The sequence below is a fragment of the Zonotrichia leucophrys genome, unplaced genomic scaffold (assembly GCF_028769735.1).
Source record: "Zonotrichia leucophrys gambelii isolate GWCS_2022_RI unplaced genomic scaffold, RI_Zleu_2.0 Scaffold_1171_14831, whole genome shotgun sequence".
NCBI classification, from domain to species: Eukaryota; Metazoa; Chordata; class Aves; order Passeriformes; family Passerellidae; genus Zonotrichia; species Zonotrichia leucophrys.
This window is the reverse complement of record NW_026993376.1, coordinates 4,094-14,252: the sequence shown is the minus strand read 5'-3', so window position 1 is coordinate 14,252 and position 10,159 is coordinate 4,094. Positions and strand designations below refer to the sequence as shown.

The 10,159-nt window shown below is 55.4% G+C and overlaps 1 pseudogene; it reads right to left on the bottom strand.

Moving 5' to 3' along the window:
• Positions 1-615: 615 nt before the first annotated feature.
• LOC135442116 (Fc receptor-like protein 3) lies at positions 616-8,918 on the bottom strand (annotated as a pseudogene).
• Positions 8,919-10,159: the final 1,241 nt, after the last annotated feature.

Below are 10,159 nucleotides of genomic sequence, written 5' to 3'. Positions count from 1 at the left end.
TCCTGGGATTTTCCCGAGAGCGCAAGAAAAAGAGGATGGGGGTGATCTTGGGGTCCCCTGGGCCCCAACCCCACCCGGGGGCCTTTCAATGCCCATGGACCCCCGAGCCCCCACCAGACACTGATTTCCCACTGGGAAATCCCCGCCCCCGCATCCAAAACTACCCCCGTGGAGCCAAAAGAACACCTGAGGCACCCAGGTCTCCAAAAAAACCCCTCCAGGGCCCCTGAACCCCCTCGGGACCCCGATTCTTCAACCCCCTAAGCACCCCCCAAGCCTCAAGGAACCCCAAGAATGGAATGCAGGGAAGCCTCCAAACTGCTCCAGGATCTCTAAAGATCTCTCCACATCCCTGCACAACTCTCCAACACCTCCCTAAAAACCCGCAGGAAATCCCAGTGTCACCCAAATATTCCTCAAGGCCCTTCCTGGGACCCTCCCGAGCCCAGGACCCTCCAAAATGCCCCCAAACGTTTGAGCACCCCAAGCAAAGGTCACTGAGGGCTCAGCTTCCTCCAGCTCAGGGGTTTTGGGTGATGCCCCAATGGCCCCCCCAGTGTTTGGGGCTTCCCCCCGATTCCTGTAAGAGTTTGTGTCACCTCCATTGTCACCCACCCTGGCGGTGCCACCAGTGACAGCCCCCGATGACAGCCAGGAGCAGGAGCAGGAACAGGAGGGTCCTGCCGACATTCACAGCCACTGCTGGGGGCAGAGGGGACACATTGGGGTCATCCTGAACTGCAGGAGTCCTGAACACCCCGGTGACCCTGAGTTACCCCACCTGTGACCCACGGTGAGCCAGGTGTCACCTTCAGGGACAGCTCAGGGCTGAGTGCCTGGAACACATGGTGCCCGTCCTGTCCCAGCTGGTTGGTGGCCACTCACTGGTAGGTGCCCGAATGTCCCACATCCATGTCCCTGAGCTCCAGGAGGGGACCCCAGGCAACCTCCTGCCCATTATGCAGCCAGGTGAAGATGACAAGGGCTGAGCCCACCTGCACCGAGCAGCGCAGGGTAACGTTGTCACCTGCACGCAGCTGGTGTGACAGGGGACTGGGAGTGGTGGTGGCATTGGCCACGGGCAATGTGGGGATAGAGATGGTGCTGGCATCGGGCCAGGTGGGATGGGGGTGCCGTGGGTGGAGTCACCCCCAGCCCGAGGGTCCCGCTCACCCAGGACGGTGACATTCAGGGGGTCACTCTCAGCCACACTGCCCCCGTCACTGATCCGGCACCAGTACTGGCCGCTGTCATTGTCCTCAACGTGGCGCAGCTCCAGGTGCGGGCCGGTGCCCAGCGGTGCCCCTGAGCCCTCCCGGTGCCAGGAGAATGACACGGGACCTGTCTCTGACCACCGCACAGCTCAGCACCAGGCAGTCCCCAAGTGCAACCTGTCCCCTGGGGGGCTGCACTGACAGGGACAGCCCTGAGGGCGGGACCCCTGTGGGAGAGTGGGACACCAGGGGACAGTGAGGGACCCGGGGGGGTGTCAAGGAGGGGCAGGGGAATTTCAGTGAGGGAGAGAGGGTGCAGAGACTGGGGAGGGGGGCTTAGAAAGGAACCCTTAGAGATGATAAGGGAGTCAGGGAGGGAACACCAGGAGAGGGAGATGGGCAACACCAGGAAGGGTACAGGGACCATGGCAGGGGATGGTGAGAGTTGGGCAATGTGCAGAGACCTCAGAGAGGGGTGAATGGACCCAGGGATGAGGAGGGGACCCAACGAATGATGGAGGGAAACACGAGCCAGGAATGGGGGGGCCTTAGGAGTGACCTGGGGCATCAATGGCAGGACACAGAAAATGCACCAGGGAAGGATGAGGGTACCCATGTAGGGGCTGGGTGTCCTGGGGAGAGACCCGAGAAAGGATTGGCGGGGGGGGTGCAGGGAGGGATCTAGAAAAGGTTGGGTGCCCCAGAGCAGGCATCAGGGAGGGCTGGGAGATGCCAGGCAGTGTGGGGGACCTGAGCCATCTGTGGGGGCTCCCCATGCCCATCCTCGCACTCACTGCACACTATGATGAGGAACCGGTTGCTGCTCTTCTGCACGGATCCCTCCTGGGAGTGCACCTCACAGCCATAATTCCCCGAGTGGGAGACCCTCACAGCGGGCACCAGCAGCTGCGGGGACCCCTGTGGGTCCCCCACCACCTGCCTGTCCCAGTAGAACACGTGCAGGAGGGGGGCTCGGGGCCACAGGGGGCTGGGGGTGCTGAGGCAGCTGAGGGTCAGGGGGGACCCCTCAGTGAGCTCACGGGGACCCTCCAGCACTGGGACCGAGAAGAGCTCTGGGAAGGAGAGGGGAGGTGAGGACTGTGACTCTGAGTGCACTGGGAAGTGGCTTTGGGGTTGTCAAGATATTGGAGTTCCAGCCATGTGGGTGCTCACCATGCACTGTCACTTTCACTGCTGCTGATAGTGACTGCCAGATCCCCACCAAGCCCTCACATCTGTAGTGGCCACTGTGGGGCAGCTGCAGAGGTGAAAGGGACAGCTCAGTCCCCTTTAGGAACATCCCAAGATCCTTCTCGTCCCGGTAAAATCGCACCCTGGTGAGATGGATATCCTGCCAGCACCGGCAGCGCAGTGTTAAGGTGTCCCCATCCAGCAGTGCCTGTGCTGGCACCTGCACCACCAGTAGGTCTGTGGGACAGGAAGGTCACATCTCACTGATGAGACTAGTCTGGGGTGGGTGCCCATAGCACCGGGGACATGTGGGTGCTCTGGGGTGCTGTGGAATGCACTAGGATGTCCCTGTGTGCAGGGCACAGGCTCTTGCCACGTGAGGGGTGTGAGGCCACCCACGGAGTGGAGCCCACCCTGACCTCTCAGGGGCCACCCTCATAATTTAAGATCCCCCCCACCATCTACAAATGACACCGGGGGGCTGTGCCTGGTTCTGTGTTTGTCACATGTGTAGGTGCCACTCGCGGTGACAGTGAAGTCATCAGGTCCCTCCTGCTACCAGCATCGCTCATCCTTGTACCAGGTGGTGGCACCGGTGGCCCCTGAGCCCTGGAAGGTCAGTGCCACACCCGGTCCCACAGCACTGCCAGGAGCTGGGTGGTCTGGGCACCTGCGAGTGACAGGGGACACCAGCCTGCCAGAGCCAGCGTGGGGCTGGGCACAGTGGGGTGGGGCCATGGCATCCCCTGAGGACTCACCAGCGAGGCCAAGGGTCTTGGTTGCAAGAGACAAGGGACAGGGCTCCGTGGGGGTGTGGCACTGCAGGGATGGCAGCACCATGGTAAACGGTGTGGGGTGGCTGTCCCCAAACTGTGGGGACAGCAATTCTTGAGGGAAAGTGAGTGTGGATGGTCCCCAAAAGATTTGGAGAGGCAGGGGGACATGTCTGTGTCACAGACACCCGTGCACCACATTCATGTGACACAGACACCTTGGGCACAGGGACACTGAGGCCCCCCTAGGCTGACACACAGTCCATGCTGGCCCAGGTCACCCCCACCAGCTCATGATCCCTTCCCCATAATCCCATTCCCATGGCCACATCCTCACTGTTCTTGTCCCCTTCTGTCCCTGCATCCCAGTTCCCTTGTCCCTATCCCCCGAGCCACCTGAGCTCAAAGGTGCCAGTCCCCACATTCCTGTCCCCACATTGCTGTTCTCACATCTCCATTCCCAAGTTCCAGCCCCTGTTCCTGTACCCAAAGCCACCCTACATCCCCCGTCTCACCCAGGTCCACTGTGGGTACCATGGACTGGCACTGCTGGCCTTGGGGACCTCAGGGGACCCTGCAGCCCCCTGTCCCCTCCCCTCCCCATCCCACAGGTGTCAGGCCCGTGCCCGGGGCACTCACCGCACAGGAGCAGTGACACTTTCACGGCCATCCCGGTGTCCCCAGCCATGTGCACTGGCTGTCACTCGCTGCTGTGGCCACCGCTCCCCTGGCTGGCGGCTCTTCGAATGAAGGGGAAGGAAGCGAGGTCAGGTCTTGACCTCATGCGTAGGTGGCCCTTGGTGGGGGCAGGGTGGGGACAGGGGTGGGTGGGACAAAGTGGAACCTGAGGTTCCCTGGAGTGAGTAGCTAGGTGGGTTTGGGGAGGCAGGAAGGGAGTCACTGGGGAATGGGGATGGTGAGTAGGGGAAATTTCCAGCAATGGGGGTGTCATGGGAATGGGCATCCCCATAGATGGGCAGACTGAGGGATTTGAGTTCATGGGATGGAGGAATGGTTGATCCTAGGAGGATTTCAGGGGATGGAATGAACGGGACAGTGTTCCTTGGGAATGGGGTCCTGAGCCATGGAGATCCTGGGGAATGTCAGTACCGGGATGGAGGCTGCAGAGAGGGTGGGACATAAGGAATGGAGGTCCCATGGTTGGGTTCCAAGGGGAATGGGGTTCCAGGGATGGGCAGTGGCCAGGTGAGCCTGTGGATCAAAGTTCCTTTCCTGGGTGCCTCAGATTTTGGGGTGAACCACAGCCAGCACAACCCCACAAGTTGCCGGCAGCCTGGGGGTCTCCTCAGACAGATTCTGAGCTGCTCTGGATCTGTGCCCTCCAGACTCCAATGACTTTTCACTCTCTTTATTCCATTTCCATCATTTTACCCCTCAATTTCACTAGCCCCCAGTTCATGCCTTGATGGTCCTTTGGGGCACCAGAGCAGGGAACAGCTTGGGGGAGCCTCAGAGTGGGGGAAGCGAGAGTGAGGGGTCTGCAGAGAAGGCTGAGGAGGCTGTGGGGGATGTGGGTGTCCAGCTTTTACCTCCTAACACTTTCATTTTCTCTGTCTTGCAGAAGATGGAAGAGACTGTTTGACACATTTCTCACATAGGGGATGTGTTCTCTCCTAGTGGGGCAGATCCAGGGGGCTCCTGTCCTGGAGGGATCCTATCCCAGATGGGGGAGACACATGCTGGACAAGGGGCTCCTGTCCTGGTGCATGGCAGCTCTCGGAGGCTCCAGACTTCTCCATTCTTGCTCATCCCCTGCAGGATCTGAGCCGGCAAGAGCAGCTGGGGAATGGAGCCCTGGGCAGGAAGGAGCTCCCAAACTCCTGCTCCTTGAAGCCAGTGGCCATCCAAGGGTGGAGGCCTGCCATGGCCCAGCCCACTGCACAGGGATGGCCATTGCCCAGCCCTGCTCTGGCCAGCCCCAGGTGGCAGCCAGCACCTGAGGGTCCCCCCTGCCCCCTTGGCTTTGATTCTGGCATCTTTAGAGCTGATGGAGAAGTGAGAATTCTGTGGGGGAAGAAGGCTTCCTGTGGTTTGCTCAGCTCTGCAAGAAGCACAAACCACAAACGGAGCCCAAGCATTGGCTCTGTGAGGGCCTTTGATGGTTTTCAGAGCAGAGCTGGCTGGAAACCCCCCCGGCAGGGGCAGCTGTGAGGGACCAGTCCGTAAATGCAGCAATTGATCATTTTGTCCCTCTCCCCAAGGGACTGAGAGAGACCCAGCACTACTGCAAATCCCACACCAATCTGCTCAACAACCTGACCTGGACCCTCATTCTCCTCCCTGCCTTGCCATGGATGCCCCGCACCCACCACAGCCACTCTCTCACTGCCCTCCGCACCTGGATGGGGAGAGAAAATTGAGCAAAGGCTTCCTGGGTTGAGACAAGGACCAGGAGAGATCACTCATCAAATCATGTCATGGGTAAAAGTGCTTCAGAACTAGAGATATGAATTGAATTTATTGATGAAAAAATCAGAGCAGGATAATTCAAATAAACCCTTCCATACACCTTCCCCCTGTTATGAATAACTATGTAGTCATTGGCTTTCTCTATTATATTGATTTTCCAAAATATTTTGATATAAGAAAGTTTGTAATCAGTTTTCAACTGCTTTTGATACACTACAAATTGTCAGCCTTTTTACCCTAATCCCTGTGTAGACTATATATTTTAGCGTCATAAATATATTATAGTTTAGGCTCTCCCAAAAATCAAGATAGAGACAATACGCTGTGTATTAAAACATTAACTGTTTCAGAAGTAGCTAATGCCTTTATTTGTGTGACTAAGTGATAATGGTGAGAATAACTCAGATAATTTTGTGAACTAGCTAATGTTGATGTAATGTACTGGTGGACTATCTCATCTGTATGAGAAGGACACATTGAAAAGTAGCAAGTGAAAAAACATCAAAAGAAAGAATGCAAGGAAATTTACCACTGACACTTCGGACTGTCAAACCACAGAACAGGGGGGCCTTGTGAGGACATAAAATATATAAATTTAATCTGCAGTATGGTGTTCACTTTATGAAAATGAATCAAAGGTCAAACCAAGCAAAAGAATTCCCAGAACACGTGAACTGGAAAGAATGTTTGAATATGTTATACATGCTCTCCTGAGTGTTTATTTCATCAATACAATGAAAATGTATGTATGAAGAATTGTTCTAATTATCCGTGTGCCTCTGGCAGTTGCCAAGCACCCAGCATGCTGTTTACTGTCCTCTTTATCCCTTATTAAACATTTGCAAATTTTAAAGTGTGAGCCTTGTTTCTCAGACAGTTTGAACAAAAACTGAATTTTCAGGACAATAAGAGGGAAAAACGTCGTGTGCTCTCCCAGCACTGGGGGGGGGGGAAGGAGAGGCCCCATGGGATGCTGCGAAGAGGAAGAAGAGACCCCTGAGGGGAATCGATGCCCTCTATGCCCCCAGTGTCACAGCACGTCATTGCAGTCACAGGGCTCCCACTGTCCCTTGTGGGGTCCCGACAGCTCCGTGTTGGTCACCTGTGGATCTCGAGGAGGGGCAGGGCTGGGGGACACCTGTGGGGGCCCTGACAGTGACACCAGTTCTGGGGACCTGGGTAAGGGGGTGACACTCGTGGGTGACGTGTCCTGGTCTCCCCCTGTACTCACCCTCTGCCCCCTCAGTGCCCATGATGTGGGTGTTGAGCACAGCCCCCTCCTGCGGGGAGGTCCGGGGGGGAAGGGGTGGAGGGGGTGGTCTGGGTGGTGTCTGGGGAGGGGTAAAGGCGGAGTCTCAGCCTGAGCCCCCCACTCATCTGTCCTGGAAATTCCTGGCGGCTGCAAGGGAAAGGGGAGGGGGTGACCGAGGGGACCCCAGGACCCCTGAATCTTCCTGGGACCTCAGCAGCTCCAACCACCCATGGGAGCTGTACTGGTTTAGGGCAAATTTGTTAAAGAATCTGCAAAGGAGGGCCCCTCCAGAAAGCGAAACCCACACGGCCCCTCCCCCCAACCGGTTCGGGAAAAAATTCCTCGGAGAGAGGTGGAAAGAACCTGTTTATTTGACTGGCCCCGCACCCCCCAGCACACAAAATGAACAATACCCGATGACACCGCTCTGAGAAAGATGGCAAAATCAGAAAGTCTCTTTCGGGGGTGGTTGCTCTGTTCTCAGTCCCTCCGGCGCTGGGCCAGCCGCTGCAGCCAAACCCTTGGTGTTCCCGCGTCCCAGTCCGGAGCAGGTTCGAGATGGTCACAGGAACAGGAGAGGAGAAACAGTCCAGGAAGCAATGTGGACTGTTTAGCTAAACTAGCTAATAAGCAGAGGCAGAAAGCAGAGCAGAAGCAAGAGCAGAAAAAGAGAGCAAGCAAAAGCAGCAAGCAAAAGCAGCAAGCCCCAAAGCTGGAAGTAAAAAAAAACAGCTTTGTCTACGGCTTGTCTCTGTGTCCTGATAAGAGAAACCCAAACAAAACTTCCACTCTTCAGTGCCGGTCTTAAAGGCACAGAACAGATGAATGGGGATATACAAGCATCATAACGTCACCCCAGGACATTCCACCCCTTATCCCCATATCATCAACATACTACAACACATCATGCATTATTCATACAAAATTTCTATCTGTTCCCCCAAAATTACAAGCAATACCCATCATGCCTTCATCACATCCCCACACTGGACCACTGAATCCAGGCCCTATATTACAGAGCTGCAGGATTCCCCCTTTTCACTTTAGTCACTTAAAGCTCCATCTATCACTTGCTCAGACCTTCGACACTTACACATTTCCTTCTCCATCTTCCACTTGCCCAGACCTTCAACTCTTACACATTTCCTTCTATCTCATGTCTGTATGGTTTAATGTACAGACAATGGCAGTAACATCCAATGAACAGTGATATTGCACATCATTCTTACCCCACAATCAGATCTCCCTGAGGTACACATTGTTTTGTTCCATCTCTTTGCATTATCCACCACGTGCAACCTGGTCCCTGAGCAAAGACAACCCCACGAATGGGTTTGTCTGTACTCGAGGCAGAATTGATCCACACAGTCTTCCCTAACAAACCTCTGATATGTACCACTGGGACTTTGTCCCCTTCTATTACATTCAGGGACTCAGACTGGGCAGGACCTGCTCGGTTGGTGGAACCTCGGGTGTTAACTAACCAGGTGGCTTTTGCCAGATGCTGCTCCCAATTCTTGAAAGATCCCCCACCCAAAGCTTTCAACTGGGTTTTTAGTAGTCCATTGTACCTCTCCACTTTGCCTGCAGCTGGTGCATGGTAGGGAATATGGTACACCCACTCAATGCCATGTTCCCTAGCCCAGGTGTTGATAAGGCTGTTCTTGAAATGAGTCCCATTGTCTGACTCGATCCTCTCAGGGGTGCCATGTCTCCACAGAACTTGCTTTTCCAGGCCCAGGATGGTGTTCCGGGCTGTAGCATGAGACACAGGGTAGGTTTCCAACCATCCAGTGGTGGCCTCCACCATGGTCAGCACGTAGCGCTTGCCCTGGCGTGTCTGGGGCAGTGTGATGTAGTCAATCTGCCAGGCCTCCCCATACTTGGACCACCGCCACCGCCCACCGTACCAGAGGGGCTTCAGTCGCTTGGCCTGCTTGATGGCAGCACACGTCTCACAGTCATGGATAACCTGAGAAATACTGTCCGTGGTTAGATCCACACCTCGGTCTCGTGCCCACTTATAGGTGGCATCTCTGCCCTGGTGGCCTGAGGCATCATGGGCCCATCGAGCTAGGAATAACTCTCCCTTATGTTCCCAATCTAGGTCTATTTTGGACACCCCTATCTTTGCAGCTTGGTCTACCTGCTCATTGTTTTGGTGCTCCTCGGTGGCCCTACTCTTGGGTACATGGGCATCTACATGGCGGACTTTCACAGGTAGCCTCCCTACCCTGGTAGCAATGTTTTTCCACTCACCAGCAGCCCAAATTGGTTTCCCTCTACGCTGCCAGTTAGCCTTTTTCCACCTCTCCAGCCATCCCCACAGAGCATTGGCTACCATCCATGAATCAGTGTAGAGGCAGAGCTTTGGCCACTTCTCTCTCTCAGCAATGTCTAGGGCCAGTTGAACAGCTTTGAGTTCAGCAAATTGGCTTGATCCACCTTCTCCTTCGGTAGCTTGTGCAACCTGTCGTGTGGGGCTCCATACGGCTGCTTTCCACTTCCGGTTCATCCCTACAATGCGACAGGAACCGTCAGTGAAAAGAGCGTAGCGTGTTTCCTCTGGGGGCAGTTGGTTATAGGGAGGAGCCTCTTCAGCACGTGTCACTGGTTCTTGTTCCTCTTCATCTGTGACACCAAAATTCTCACCTTCGGGCCAATTTGTAATGACCTCCAAAATCCCAGGGCGATTCAGTTTACCTATACGGGCGCGCTGAGTGATGAGAGCAATCCACTTGCTCCATGTAGCACTGGTGGCATGGTGAGTGGAAGGAACCTTGCCTTTGAACATCCACCCCAGCACCGGTAGTCGGGGTGCCAGGAGGAGTTGTGCTTCAGTGCCTATTACCTCCGAAGCAGCCTGGACTCCTTCATAGGCAGCCAGGATTTCTTTCTCTGTTGGAGTATAGTTGGCTTCAGCCCCTCTGTAGCTTCGACTCCAAAATCCCAGTGGTCGACCCTGAGTCTCCTCAGGCACCTTCTGCCAAAGGCTCCAGGACAAGCCATGGTTCCCGGCTGCAGAGTAGAGCACATTCTTCACCTCTGGTCCTGTCCTGACTGGGCCAAGGGCTACTGCATGAGCAATCTCCTGCTTGATCTGGACAAAGGCCTGTTGCTGCTCAGGGCCCCACTGGAAATTGTTCTTCTTGCGGGTGACCAGGTAGAGAGGGCTCACGATCTGACTGTATTCAGGAATATGCATCCTCCAAAAACCTATTGCACCCAAGAAAGCTTGTGTCTCTTTCTTACTGGTGGGTGGAGACATTGCTGTGATCTTGTTGATGACATCTGTAGGA